This window comes from Ursus arctos, unplaced genomic scaffold (assembly GCF_023065955.2).
Source record: "Ursus arctos isolate Adak ecotype North America unplaced genomic scaffold, UrsArc2.0 scaffold_14, whole genome shotgun sequence".
In the NCBI taxonomy this organism is placed as follows: domain Eukaryota; kingdom Metazoa; phylum Chordata; class Mammalia; order Carnivora; family Ursidae; genus Ursus; species Ursus arctos.
In genome coordinates this window covers 25744457-25750126 of record NW_026622808.1, presented here as the reverse complement: position 1 = coordinate 25750126, position 5670 = coordinate 25744457, and positions in this window count along the sequence as shown.

Genomic DNA, 5670 nt, shown 5'->3' with positions numbered 1-5670 from the left:
GGAATGGAACTGTGTGGGATGTTTTAAGTAAGTGGACTCTCATCAGCATCTTATCCCTGTTTGTACCCCCCAAAATTCATCCTCTGAGACCTTTGCCTGCCCCCATACCTCTTTCCCACAGCAGACACTCTGATGGCATCAGGGCACCTCTAGTTCTGTGTGTCCTTTATTCCCTGGGGGACGGATATTCAACTCAGCTCCGGGGAAAGGTAGGGAGGTGCCGTCAGGTACCTGTTCTCTGAATGAGCGCAGCTGATCTCCCTCCTTCCGGGACAGTCAAGCTGTAGATGAGGTGAGGACATTGCATATTTACTATTTATAGGTCCTCGGAGGCTGGATTCTGACAATTCTCATTAAATTAATTGTGCTGTTATTAATTTATCCTCTGAGCAACTTGTTTCCCATGGGTGAGGGAACTAAAATGGAAAAGAACTTCTCTTCTGCTAGGTTTGTTCTCTTGGGAGCATCTTGGATGTCAGATGTGTGTATATGCTGCCCCCTGGCCCCTAAGTCATGGTGTTCTTTTCTCCATGGGCCTGACCTTCATTGTCTTCTTTTGTGAACATTTCCTCAACATTTGACGTGGAATTTCTTTTTTTTTTTCTTTTTTCAGATTTTATTTATTTATTTGTCAGAGAGAGAGAGAGAGAGAAAGAGAGAGAGAGCATAACCAGGGGGAGCAGCAGGCAGAGGGAGAAGCAGGCTCTCCGCTGAGCAAGGAACCCGATGCAGGACTCGATCCCAGGACTCTGGGATTGTGACCTGAGCCGAAGACAGACGCCTAACCGACTGAGCCACCCAGGCGTCCCTGACATGGAATTTCTTTGTCTATCAAAGGCAGAAGCAGGTGTATTTTTCAAGAATCTATGAGTCCCAAGCACTTTGACTTGGGATTGTGAACAGGGATCTGAACCACACCCAGCTCCCAACAAGCGTTGGGTAGTTACAAGGAAGAAGGGCGGAGAGGGGTCATTGTATTTGGTGGAGGGTAATAAAAAAGCTCATTAATTTGCTGCACATGTAGAATTTTCATTGCAAATTCCCCCAGATCCATTTAGTTTTTTCATCTGGAGTAAACACAGTCATAGCTTTAAGCTTACATGGCAGACTTTTTCTGGCTATATCCCCAGGTAGGCTATTCAGGGTACTCTTTCCCAGGAGGATAATGTACTTTGGAAATATTAGTAACTGACAGCGACTTAGAGCAGAGGTTGGCAAACATTTTTGCAAAGGGCCAGAGAGTAAATATTTGGGGGCATCGTGGGCTATACGTTCTCTGTTGCAACTACCTCACTGCCACCATAGTGCACCAGCTCGTGTAGATGGTACGTGCGCAAGTGGCCATGGGTGTGGTATGAGTGTCCTGGGGCTGCTCTAACAAGCCACCAAGAACTGGGTAAATTAAAACAATAGGCATGTATTCTGCCACAGCTCTGGGAGGCCAGAATTCTGAAATCCAGGCCTGTGCTACCTCCTGAGGCTCTAAGGGCAATTCCATTCCTTGCCTTTCCTGCTTTGAGTGACTTCAAGCATTTCTGGGATTTTTGGACTCATCGTTCCAGCTTCCACCTCTGTCGTCTCCTCATCTCTATGTACCTCTTGCCTTTGTGTCTCTTATAAGCACATCCGTCACTGGATATGTGATCCACTTGGATAATCCAGTGTGATTGCATCTCGAGATCCTTGATTATATCTGTAAACACTGCTTTTCCAAATAAGGTCACATTCCCAGGTACTAGAGGTTGGGATGTGGCATATCGTTTTGGGGGCCACCATTCATCCCACTGCACTGTGTTCCAGTAAAACATTTTTACAAAAAAAAAAAAAAAGGCTGTAGGTTGCATTTGGTGTGTGGGCAGTGGTTTGCTTCCCATCTTAGTGGAATTAGACATACGGAGCTGATAGTCTTGAGAATGTTGTAAAATTAAAGAAAAATTAAATGTGGTTTATTTTATGCTGGTGGGGTTCACCTGCTAGAGGGTCAGTGATGTCTACATCATTCAGGCTCTGAACACTCTGTCCAGATCATGGCTTATTTAACTGTCAGACCCATCCACCATCCTGACCCTCTTTCCAACAGAGCTTCAACCTATGCCAAGGTACCCCATGGAAGTCAACTTAAAGAACTTTAAATCTTAGCTCTTGGAGAGGGCAGAGTGGAGACCCAGCCAGGAGCTGTCCTTTGGTTCTTGTGCTGACGACTCCAACAGCCTGACAAGCAAATCTCTTACTAAAATACCTGGGAGTAGCCCTTCTGGACCACCAAAGCCTAGTGTAAAGAGCACAGACTTCCTGGATTAAATTGTGGCAGTTTTGACCAGGGTGTGGGAGGAGAGAGGAAAGACTAGGCTATGTAAACCTGGTCGCTTCTACCTAACTGGTAAAATGTGAGTCATTCTCCATTCCTGGGTAAGTGGGAGGCCAGAGAGTCCTGAGTAAGAGGCCTGCATGTGGTAATTTTGGCTCTGGTCTTGACTGGAAGGTGGCCAAGTGTGCCAGCGACTGCTCAATGCGTGGGTCTGAATCAGGAGTGAATTTTGCCATGCCTAGGTGCTCAGGGAAGGGTTCCTTTTTGGTTTTCCCGGGCAGCCCAGGTGAGCACTATTTTCTTGGGTGCCGTCTGTAATTTGCCAGCTGTTCAGCTTGTCTTTCCCCTCTGGTGCCTTAGGCTTCCAGAAGCTCAGAAGCAAACCAGTTTCCCTTCTGTTTCCCCATGCATTCATTTTAGCTCAGGGATGGCCCCATGCAGGGCAGGACCAGGATTAGGAAAGTAGTGTACTGGAGGTACAAAATGTAAGCGGTGTCTCCTTGTGTCCTGGACGCCTTACCCTAGCCCCCCTTGCCCTGCCCCCCACCCCCTGCCCTCCCTCCCCGCACCAATTCTTGGCCAGAAGCCCTTTCCCTGGTAGCCAGATGTTTCCTTTCTGGCTTTCCCTGTAGTTCAGAGGTATCCCTGCAGGTGGAGCGCGCTCCCCTTCTTTCTGGCGTCCTTGTGTTTCTTCCAGGTTCAGGTGCAGCATCTCCAGCGGCTGCGTCTTCCTCTGGGTGGAGGCGCGCGTCTTCCCTGGTCGCTTTCCTTTGCTTCCCTCTTGTTTCAGCCGCACTCGCACTCGGTGTCCCCAGGCCTCTCGCCGGCTCAGACACACACTTTCAACTTTGTTTCTTTTCCTGGCCTCCCCTCAGCATAGCGCTGCACCATTCCCCTGCAGGGCTGGCTGAACGCCTGCAGGTTTCCTCCAGCTCCTAGGTGACCCGGCTGGGCCTGTCCCCTCAGTGGTGCTGGATTCCTCGTGGCTCTGCAGCGTGTGGCAAAGTCCGATTATCCCACCCAGCGCGGCTTCCCCTCCGCGCAGGACATGCACATTTGCACATTTGTGCTGCATCCCCAAGGTGTTTACCCCCCAGACACCTGGGCATGTTTCCCCACAAATTCATCCGCAGATCTGCGTTTCCTACTTGGGTTCCCTGCGGCCCAACCCAGGGCTCTTTCCTCTGGCATCCATTTGACGGGAGTATCTCAAAGCAAAATTCTCCCCTTCTGTGCCCCCCCCAATCCTCTTCCCGACTCCCAGTTTGGCCTTAGATTATGCAGGAAATATCAAGAGCCTTAATGATCTCCTCATTACTATAATGTGGTATATCTGCTGAAAAACGCTAGCAATCCCAGGTTATGTTACCCAAGAATCTGTCCCAGACAATTTTTTTTAAAAGATTTTATTTTTAGGGCGCCTGGGTGGTTCAGTCCGTTAAGCGTCTGCCTGGGGGTGACGTCATGATCCCAGGCGTCTGGGATGGAATCCCAAATTGGGCTCCCTGCTCAGCGGAGAGTCTGCTTCTCCCTCTACCCTTGCCCCCTTGCTTGTGATCTCTCTTTCATGCTCTCGATCTCTCTCCAATAAATAAAAAAAATAAAATCTTTAAAAAAACATTTTATTTTTAAGTAATCTCTACACCCAAGGTGGGGCTCGAAGTCACAACCCGGGATCAAGAGTTGCATGCTCTTCCAACTGAGCCAACCAGACGCCCCCTGGACAACTTACAGTATACTCTTACTATCCCACATCTGAAATACGGATTTCAGTCTTAAGTATTCCAATTGAAGAGAAACTGTTGCAGACTCAGGGGGACTTGTGCACAAGTACGATGCTATTGCAATTAATGAGATAGAGTGCGGAGCGTCTGCAGTGGGAAGGGGATGTTATTCCTTACCAATAAATGTTTAGACAGTATCCGAGGAACGAATTACTAAAATATTATAAAATACGCTCTGTGATGAATTTACAGATTTTTTATTTTTCATTTTAGAGACAGAATCCAGGCCCTGCTTTAATACTCTATGCAGAAGGGAATATTCTCACCAGGAATTGCTATGCTCTGTTGCACATTGGGGGAATTATGAGGGAATTCGCCCACTTGAGAGCAAAGTTCTTTCCATCTTTAGGCTATGTTAAACCAGCATATTTATTTACACTTGTTTTGGGTTGTGTACCCCATTTCTGTGAACACCAGCTCTATTCCTGCGGACCTACCAGACACTGTAAGAGGACCTGGTGGCTGCGAAGGTATGCACCATTGCGGGCACATGGAGGGGAGGTGGGGAGTGAGCCCGGGGGCGTGGGAGTAGGCTGACGGAGTGGGCCTCATCTCTCCTCTCAGCCAAAGCATCTGAGCAAACTCCCAAGGAGATACTTCCATCCTGGGAATTGAACATCTTATGTGTTTTAGCAGAACTCATCCAGAAAATGATGACATATCAATCACGGAAAAGAAAGATTTCTGAGAATCCTATGTTGTTATCTGAGATATTGGAGATTCCCTCATATTAGTTTTCTTTTGATGCATAAAACAGTTCCCAAGGGACGCCTGGGTGGCTCAGTCGGTTAAGCGACCAACTCTTGATTTCAGCTCAGGTCATGATCTCAGGGTTGTGAGATTGAGCCTTGCGTTGGTTCGGTGTTGAGCATGGAGTCTGCTTGAGATTCTCTCTCTCCCCTTCTGCCCCCCCCCACTCTCTCTCTAGTGGGCTCTCTCTCATTATGTGTATGTGTATATATATACACATACATATATGTATACATATATACACATATATATGTGTATATATATTTTTATATAATATATATGTATATATAATGTGTTTATATATGTATATATAAACAATTCCCAAAGTAAGTGGCTTAAAACACCAATCAACATTTATTATTCAACATTATTTCTTTGTGTCAGGTTTTCAGGAGTGGTTTCACTGGAAGTTCTGGTCTGAAATCTGTCATGGCCTTGCAGTTCAATGTTGGCTGGTGCTGCCGACACTGGAAACCCCAGCATGGCCAAGAGGATCTGCTTTTAGCTGCTGGCAGGAAGCCTCAGCTCCTGACCATGTACACTTCTCCATAGGGCTGACTGAGTGTCCTCACAACAGGGCCGCTATCTTCCCTCAGAGACAGCAATACCACGAACGGTAAAGGGCAAAGCTTTAATGTCATTTGTAATCTATCCTCCGAAGTCACACTGCCATTTCTGTCATATCCTATTGGTTTCAAAGGTCAGCCTTATTCAGTGTGGGAGGGAAGTCCATGGGGGTGTGTGTGAATATCAGGTGGTGGGGATCACTGGAGACCATCCTGTAGTTGGCTCCCCTGAGTATGCCCCTGCAAATCTAATTATGGCAAT